We start from the raw sequence: 9,969 nt of genomic DNA, 5'->3' as shown, positions 1-9,969 counted from the left end.
CCGCATTTCTGTAATAAATTACGGAAATGCGGAACATTCATTGACTTATCCGGGACAGTGCGATGCGTTGGCGCTCCTTCTTCCCCAGCGGCTCCTCAGTGTATGCGGCTCCTTCTGCGGCGGTGACAGGCCCTTTTATAAGGATGCGCCCCTGGGTACGTGTGACGTCATTACACACGGGCGCAACCTTATAAAAGGGCCTGTCACCGCCGCAGAAGGAGCCGCATACACTGAGGAGCCGCTGGGGATGAAGAAGAAGAAGGGAGCGCTGTGTATGGGGGGGGCTGTCTCTATTGGGGGCACTGTGTATGGGGGGGCTGTCTCTATTGGGGGCACTGTGTATGGGGGGGCTGTCTCTATTGGGGGCACTGTGTATGGGGGGGGCTGTCTTTATTGGGGGCACTGTGTATGGGGGGGGCTGTCTCTATTGGGGGCACTGTGTATGGGGGGGCTGTCTCTATTGGGGGCACTGTGTATGGGGGGCTGTCTCTATTGGAGGCACTGTGTATGGGGGGCTGTGTATGGGGGGGCTGTCTCTATTGGGGCACTGTGTATGGGGGGGCTGTCTCTATTGGGGGCACTGTGTATGGGGGGGCTGTCTCTATTGGGGGCACTGTGTATGGGGGGGGCTGTCTCTATTGGGGGCACTGTGTATGGGGGGGGCTGTCTCTATTGGGGGCACTGTGTATGGGGGGGCTGTCTCTATTGGGGGCACTGTGTATGGGGGGGGCTGTCTCTATTGGGGGCACTGTGTATGGGGGGGCTGTCTCTATTGGGGGCACTGTGTATGGGGGGCTGTCTCTATTGGAGGCACTGTGTATGGGGGGCTGTGTATGGGGGGGCTGTCTCTATTGGGGCACTGTGTATGGGGGGGCTGTCTCTATTGGGGGCACTGTGTATGGGGGGGCTGTCTCTATTGGGGGCACTGTGTATGGGGGGGGCTGTCTCTATTGGGGGCACTGTGTATGGGGGGGGCTGTCTCTATTGGGGGCACTGTGTATGGGGGGGCTGTCTCTATTGGGGGCACTGTGTATGGGGGGCTGTCTCTATTGGAGGCACTGTGTATGGGGGGCTGTGTATGGGGGGGCTGTCTCTATTGGGGCACTGTGTATGGGGGGGCTGTCTCTATTGGGGGCACTGTGTATGGGGGGGCTGTCTCTATTGGGGCCACAGTGTATGGGGGGGCTGTCTCTATTGGGGGCACTGTGTATGGGGGGCTGTCTCTATTGGGGGTACTGTGTATGGGGGGGCAAACTGGTACATAGTTATAACTCACTTATAACTGACTACCTTCTCTCTATATTTGTATTTTATATGTAGGAGTTGCTATATTGTTTTCCTTAGGTAGTACAGTATGAGGGTATAGCACATTTGCGTCTGATCCCGCCATTTCTACTATATAAAAGGAGAATTTTTTGAAAAAAAAAAATGGATGGGGTGTGGTAGTTGGGGCGTGGCCACAAAAGTGGGCGTGGTCAAAAAATTTGCTGCGCTGCGCGCACCAAACTTTTTGTCCCTCTTTTCATTTTTCAAATGTTGGGAGGTATGCCCTAGTCACACAGCCACAACTTCCTTCAACCTTGGAAGTAAACAACTAAAGGTGAGCTGGTTTCTGTTCATGAACTAGAGCACCAAAATGTGCTACTGGGCAATGACAAATAAGCATGTCCCTCCATTTGATGAAGTGGTCCTTTTGAAAGCTGAAGACAAATGCTTTGTGGCAGCTGTGAGGACATATGCAGAAATAATCTCTCTTCAATCTTCAGTGTCACATATCAGAATATGGCCCTCCAGCTGTTACAGAACAACTGCCTTTGGTGTTGATCATACAAAAAGGGAGGAAAAAAGGCAGCACCCCTTATCCAATAAGGAATAATTAGCATAAAAATAATAGTCTAAGAAAATCAAAACATCATCCTTAAGACATCAACTACGTTGGACCAAAAAGCTTTGTCACACATAGCAATGGTAGCATTCCACACCCCATGCCGCAACAAACCATTACCCCTGTCATTTTAAGGTAATAACACATAGGATGTTATGTTGTCTACAGCAAACCACCTCCAGCTTGGCTGACAAAACTTCCAAAAATTCTTTTGTATTGAAATTGTTATACGCTGTAATACAGTAATACAAGAGTCAATCTTAATCACTGTGGAAAATGTAAAACATTTGAATTGTGTAATTGTGAGAAAATGGAGAAAATAATTTTGTGCACAATTAAGATGTTTCAAAGGCAGAAACAGTGAGGGGTAAATGCAGAACAAGTGACACAGAAAGGAAAGACAAGGAAATGGTTTAAAGGTAGACATACTCTGTAAGATCTGCTTCTTTGGTCAGGTTGCCGTACAAGCAGATCTTTCCATGATATGCCTACCTAAGGTAGTAGTATAAGTAATATAACTGAGTAGCCACTGGACCCCCATTCTGGTGCATAAAAAGATTCTTGGTGTGATTGTGAATTCCAAGACTGAAAAAATGTAAATTTAAATAATTTATATGGTGTAAATAAAGTTTATTTTGCTTGACTAACACTATAAAAAAGGATTTGGGCGTATGTCTTAGGTTGACAGGTCCACTTTAAAGGTGTTCACTGAGTATAACTAGTACTAATAGGTTCCAGGAACAGAAGCTATCTGCACTCTGCTATTCTACAGTATGATTATGAGATTTGCAGTGATTACTAATTAACCCCAGTCTTATATAATGTTTGCTTGTAGCCATTGCTTTGCTGATATGATTCCCCTTGTATTGCATCATATGGAGATCTTTGCATGTCACTATAAAGAGGAAATTATGTTTTGAGTTTCTGGCCTTTGTTCTATGTGTGTTACAATCAGAGGAACAGTGTTCTCTGTTCTTAAACTTCCTAGCATTTTTTCCTTAGCTGTGAAGACCCACTATGTGAAACTGTTAGTAGCGCTGCAATGAGGCTCTATGTGACTAATGTCCCTGTAGAAGCAACCTTAGAAAGGAATCAAAATAATTTTATCTTTATACAATCAGAATACTTTCTCTTAATTGAACTGTTTTCTATCTGCGCCAAAGTCCTAGTTTTAGCAGTAGTAATTGTACCCTGTTGCTATTTATTTGTAATATTGGTTGGGTTTGTAGTGTAAATTATATTCTTTGTTAGCCTATAGCTGCACAAAAAGCCTGGAATTTACTGGGTTTACTAAACTGGAATGGCAAGTAAAGGACTGGTGATTCCCAGTGGCAGTTATCCTAACAACTCTATTTTGGGGTGCAGGAAATAAAAAATATGAACATGAGTCTGATGCAAACAGACATCCTGCTAGGGCCGCTTTACCCATCTGCTTTTAGGCTGATGTTCTGCTTATATAAGCATTTACAAATCTTATTGTAACTCAAAAAAAGGAATCGTAACGGTCGCTTGTGAATAAATAACTTTGGATACTATAGTAGCTAAGAAAAGCTAAAACTGCAAGTAGAGGATGTATCGTCTTCATAGAAACAGGAGGGAGGCACCCCAGGGTCCGACTCTCTGGGGCCCACCGGGGCTGCACCTGGCGGTCCCCCACCCCAGTTGCAAGCTCCTACACAACGTTAAACTTGTAGTTTATGTGCACGCACCAGTAGTTAAGACTGTGTACTGCGCATGCTATGGGTCTTGGTGTTGTAGAAGGATAGCATAAGAATAGCATAATCATAAGAAAAGGTCTGATGGTGTCTCTCATTGAAATACATTGACTGTCAAATGTACAAGTAGAAACAAATGACACCATCTGACCAAAAGCGGGCCAAGCCAGCTGGACGCCCTAGGCGACTCAGCCAACTACCTTGCACCCACTGCTGCTTTCTCGCCCTGAGCGTGCATGAATGTGAACATGCGTGCCATTGAGGGGGCAACGCAGCACTAAAGCACAAAGATGGCAAGCAGAGGGGGGAGCGGCCAGAAAATCAGTGGTGGGAGTAAGAGATCCCGGACTAGGGGTTGGCAACAGAGTTACCTGCCTAGTGCTCCTCACTGTTGCGACCTAGGCCCACCCCTAGTTTCGGCCCTGAATCTGACTTTATTTGATCCAACTTGCATTACAGCCTATGGGGATAAGATTTTGTGGGTCTGATAAAATCTGACCTGAAAAATCTGATCAAAATATCCTGTGTAGTTTATCCCTAAGAAGTAATGCTAACAGAGAGTCTGGCCATAGTATGAGACACAGGGGAATATTTAGCAAAAGAATAACACCTAAAGTTTATACAGTGAAATAGTGATAGTGCATTTGCCCTTTTTAAGATTTCCCATATTTTTATTTTTATTCTCTTCTCCCAGATTTTACATCTCAGTTTTCTGCATGTTACACTAGAATCTTGTCCTTGTTTTCCTAAATTTGCTGTTTATCTTCTGTGAATGTTATTGTTAGTGAATTCAAGCTTGTTAAAATACAAACCACATGCATATCTTGCCCTTGGTCCTTCTGTAAATATAATTGTTTTTAACTGTCTGAATTATTTAACACTCCCAATACATATGCTTTTTGCTCCTAAAATGACACTGTATCTGATACTTGTGTGCTTCTCTTGTACACATGACTGTACCTTTTTAAACATCAAACATATGTATTTTCTTATTAGACAGGCATGGTCCAGTTACAAAAGTATTTGGAAAATTCATGGCCAAAATTCAGGCAGAGGTCAGAGTAAGCAGCACCAGGAATAATCAGACCAATAGCCTTACAACAGGAGCACAGTAATAATATTGCTAACACAGAAGGACCTACTACATGGAGCATTTGGCCCTATGATCAGGAAATAAGCACTTTAAATAACCACATTTTCAAACCACATTGACATATGCAACCTGTGCTACCATCGGCACTGACTGTGTGCTGGCACATGCATCCTGGAGGTGACTCCTTACAATCAGCCCAGCATGAGTAAAAATAAATAATAATATTTGGCTTTTGCAAAGTTTCTTTAAATTAGAAAAAAAAAATCACATTGCTTGGTAGGTGACATCATGATTAGTCACCATGGAAACACTGGTTATGTCATGAAACCTGCTGGCTTCTCTAACAGTTTATTACAATAAGAACATTTGCAATAGAGTTATGTAATAATGATCCAGTTATCACAAACACATCTTTCTATTTAAGTGAAATACAGGAAATAGGTTAAGCTAGTTTCATTGCTGTGAAATCAGTAATATAGGTCAGTGTAAATGAAGTGGAAGCAGTGATGACAACAAGCAGAAATTTGTATACAGTCATTATGTCTTTTTAATGTAGAAGGTTTTTAATGATGACATTTAACTTATTTGTTTGGAAAGAATAAAGGGCCAGTATAATAGAACAAGCAGTGCCATGCAGTTGTAGAAATGGATCAAAAAGTATAGGATGACTTGTACTGTGCCATACCACCCACTGACCAAGCATTCATTTTTAGATTTAAGTGTAATGCCTTCTTACAGTGTCGGACTGCAGGTGCCCCCACCGCCCGCATCCCCCAAACCCCCCACACAGGAGCCCCTGCTGAGCCTCCCTTACCCCCATCCCCCTAACCCCCCCACACCTAAGCCCCCGCTGAGCCTCCCTTACCCCCTGCAAGGTCCCCCACCCGACTTCCTCCCCTGAGCACATATAAGTTTAACGCATCAGGGGAGGAACGGTTGGCTGGGGGAGCTCCCGCAAGGGTCGGGTCTTGGCCCGGCGGCCCGACCCTGCCTTCTTATTACAAAGAGGAAGTACATTGCACAAAATTACCAGACATACCAAGACATACATGGGGGGAGGGATGTAAAATAGGACCAGGCATATTACTGCTTGAGGCACAGACATACAACTGTATTCAATAAAACACTATTGATACAACTGACATATTGATGAATGCTGACAGTAACATGCTGCTTGTGGGACAGATAGACTTCTGGAGATGATCTGCATAGTGTATGTCCAAGTAACATAGTGCATATTGCTAACTATCCTGCCCTGTGTGTGGGATAGAAACTGCTGAAGGTTATAACTAGCATACCTCTGCCAGCATTAAATGAAACTGTCATTGCCAGCACCCCTGACCATAGAACAGCTCTGTTTCAACACAGTGGTGCAGTGGGTAGCTTTGCAGTGTTGGGGAGTTTGATTTGAGCCTGGTCAATATCTGCAAGGAGTTTGTATGTTCTTCCCATGACTGTGTGAGTTTCCTCTAGGTACTAATATTGTTTGGTCTTTTGGTACCAATACTTTTTTTTATTAGAATTAAGCCATGGATATATAAATTACAGAAAGACCCCTTATCCAGAAAACTCAGAGCATTCTGGATAACAGGTGTATACTTTTTGGGGGATGAAATGTATGCGAACATATTTGTTATGGTTCTATGAACACTGCTAAAGGAAACCAGTAAAATTTGTTGTAGATATCCCCCACCCCAGTATGAAAACAAAAATGTTAGACCCAGAAACTTAAGACATGGTATTGCTACTGGGAACAGGCTGCTTGTTTTCTGTGTTGGAATGCTTGTACATTGTGTCTTATTAGTGCCACCAGCCCACTTATTTGATAAATCAAACAGTTGCTGTGATAACACAGGGGAAAGTATGTAGAATCTTGGAGTAGCTCCTCAAAAGCTGTGCTCGTGGGTGGTGGAGTCTCTTGTGCAGTTTATAATACAAGGCTCTTACAGATACAAACATTCCGGGAAAGGAGCCAGGAGAAAACTTCCTCTGAGTTTTACTTTTCCGTGCAAGATGCATGTTACATAGTTATGCTTGTTCCTGAAAATCACTACCCGGGATTTGTTTGAACATGCAACAGCTATGAGTATGATAAAGAAATTCTCTAGAATGCCAATTACTTGATCAAAACAATATTAATCTACCTTGTATTAAAACAATGGCATTTTGGGGGCAAAAAGTCAACTTTGAGTCACTGTGGAGAGGCAAGCAGATGGGAGCCTTTATATTGGGTAACCCGGAGTATACACGAAAATGGCAGAACCGAGACGGACAGCCATTATAAGTGAATACAAAGCTTTAATTAAGGCAAAAACAAGACATCTTCAGATGCAAAAGGAAAATAAGTATACAGGCCAGTGGTAGTATTGATAGGCATGCTGAGGCAATGCCGCCTCAGGGGTCCTAGCTGCCTGAGGCAGCCAAGTTGATGCCACATTCCGATTAAAAAATCAAAACTTTGACTCTTTAAGTTACTAGGAGTGGCTTTTTGCCGCTCCTGGTAATTTGCTGGGCAGAGGTGAGGTTCACCAGAACAGGGCTAGGAAGGGCACTGGAACTCAGGAACAAAGAGGGGAACTAGGAGGGCAAGATCATGGCAAACAGCTTAATGATCCAAAATCTACATTTCGCCTTCATGACACTGTAATTACTAGAAGTCACTAAGAAGTCCTCTGTCCATATAATGTCACAAGGCTCATGACTAGTACAGGTCAGATGATACTTATCCATACTCTGGAAAGACCAGAGACATATTCTCTCTAAATAATCTGGCAGTGCCCCCTAAAAGACTGAAACCAGAACCATATATTATTCATAACTGCTTAAAGGTTTTATTGTTTATCCTATATGTCTCCTTTAACTAAAGAAGTAGGCTACAAATGTTGTACATTATGTGTTGGGCTTCTGTACCAACCCAAGGCCCCCACAGCCCTTTAGCAGGAAAAATCTGTGCCGCAATAAATGCCCCAGTAACCTCCCATCTTCTTTTCTGCTGATGGAATTCCCCATTGAAATGTTGGTGTGCGTGCCTCTATTCTATTGCCTTCAAAGTGTACTTAACCCATGTCATTATCAGCCATGGAATATAACACACAGATTGCTATGAGCTCAAGGTTCATTGACATTTTTCATATTTAATACCATACTGCTGTAACCTGTCAGTAAAATCTTACTTTAAAATAAAAAAGTACAGAGCTGCAATGTGAGTGCTTTTTAACAGAGCATAGGGCTTTATGGTGACTTCTGATGTCTTTATAGAATGAACCAGGCCAGGACATAGCTCATGTTTTAGATAGAATATACATGTCTTCTAAAGCATACATATTATTATTATTATTAACATTTATTTATAAAGCGCCAACATATTCCGCAGCGCTGTACAATAAGTGGGTTTCATACATTGGACATACAGAGTAACATATAAAGCAATCAATAACTGATACAAGAGGTGAAGAGGGCCCTGCCCAAAAGAGCTTACAATCTACAAACAAATATGAAGTCAAACCCCTTCTCACTTGCATAAACTTGCCACTGTTCAAACACCGTTCCTTATAAAGTCAGCATTGCACCATGATAAATGCCCAAAAGACCCCGAATTCCACAATTCACTGTAAAGTCATAACTCAAATGAGTTCAGTAGACACTGCCAATCAGCTCCACCTATTGGTTAAAGTTTGAGTGATCGCTCTGAACAAACATATCATTGCTATCTCTCACACATTACCCCGCTATTTATAATTTTGCCACAAAACTATTTGCATTATAGATCCAATTCCTGTGTTCCTCTATGAGGGGGCTGCCATATTTGTGCACAACTGACAAGCTGAGAAGGGACAGTCATGTTGGCAAAACAGTCAGGTTTAGGAACTTCAAGTAACAATTACTTAAAAAAGCAGAACTAGTGAAAAATTATCAACATGATCTATAGGTAACTTTTTATGTACATTAATATTTTGAAAAGTAGTTTTTTAGCAAATTTTTGTTATGTACTTCAATTGAGTTTTTATGTGATAAACCATGAGATAAATTTTTCTCCTCTAATTGTTTGAAAGATTGAGTTACTCAATCATAAATCTTTTTCTTACTGAGGATAAGAGTACCTGGATGAATGTAGGGAATTTGGCAGCTCCTACCAATATGCATAAGAACAAATATAGAGAGAAGTATTGTCATTACTTGTTGGTATATTATGTTGTCCTAGTTTACTGTTCTATTTATGGAAAAACAACTGGCGAATATATTTCCCCTTTAACAGCTACAGACATCAGGGCAGTGACTTTTGGCATTGAAAGAATTCCTGTACTTTTTATTTCGCCACTGGAGGAGGGAGGGAGTAAGGCTCAGAATACAAGGAAGTGACGCCTTTATGGAGTTAGCATATACACACACAGGCACACAAACAACTCATTTATGGACTGTGGCATAGAGTAGCTGGCTTGTGGAGAGCTGACAAAAACACGGGTCAGGCTCCATGTGGAAAAGAAAATGCTTTGTTGCTGTTTCAGAGGCAGCTTCTCTTCTGGATCTATGGTTTTCATGAAGTATCCTGATCTGAGTGTCTATTTTGGCTCTTGCTTGGGGTGTTTGCAACTGACAGGAGCAGCTGATCTCTCCAGGTTCAACTGAGCAAAGTGCAGCAACTCAGGTCTGTGATCCTTCTACTTCCAACCTTCCAAGGGTTTTTTATTTTGGAAATGTTGAATTTTCACAGGGACTTTAAGCAGTTTGTACACTGCTATATATATATATATATATATATACAGTATATATATATAGAAACATGTTAACTAATATATGTTGTAAAGTGAACACAGCACAGTCATTAAAGAGGGGCTTACCCAGCATCCTATACCTAATGGGGCCCCTTCAAAGCAGGTAGTAGGGGGTGTAGTAGGTATTGGAGAGAGTAGGACAGAATTGGGACATTATCCCATTATATAAGTGTTGCCCAGCCTGCAGCCATTCAGTTGTGTAAGTTATGAACAGGGTCACAGACTGAGAATCAGTATGTCAGCAAGAATATATTGATATGTTACCTGTTCTGTAGCAATACTTTTTTTTGTCTTAAATCTCTTGAAATGATTAAAGAACGGAGCCAGGCTTAGTTTCACTGATGGAGTTGGTTTTATTAATAATTGACAAATAGGTCATTCTGTGCAGGAAATATAAAATTGCTCATTGACTCTTCTTAAGGATTCTCTTTATAAAGAAAGGGAGGGAATGCATTTCTGTAGTTCGCTTATCAGTCACTTGTGCAGTGGAAATGCAAATTCGAC

At 42.1% G+C, this 9,969-nt stretch overlaps 1 protein-coding gene across 1 annotated transcript in view; it reads left to right on the top strand.

The window, feature by feature from the left end:
- Positions 1–9,102: 9,102 nt before the first annotated feature.
- Positions 9,103–9,969, top strand: part of mideas (mitotic deacetylase associated SANT domain protein) — a 55,161-nt gene continuing 54,294 nt past the window's right edge. The window contains exon 1 of the mRNA XM_012969221.3: positions 9,103–9,338. The gene's annotated coding sequence lies outside the window, so the exon portion shown is untranslated. The remainder of the gene's footprint in view (positions 9,339–9,969) is intronic.

This window comes from Xenopus tropicalis, chromosome 8 (genome assembly GCF_000004195.4).
Source record: "Xenopus tropicalis strain Nigerian chromosome 8, UCB_Xtro_10.0, whole genome shotgun sequence".
Classification (NCBI taxonomy): domain Eukaryota; kingdom Metazoa; phylum Chordata; class Amphibia; order Anura; family Pipidae; genus Xenopus; species Xenopus tropicalis.
Note: the sequence above shows the minus strand (reverse complement) of the source record. Positions and strands in the feature narration are given on the sequence as shown.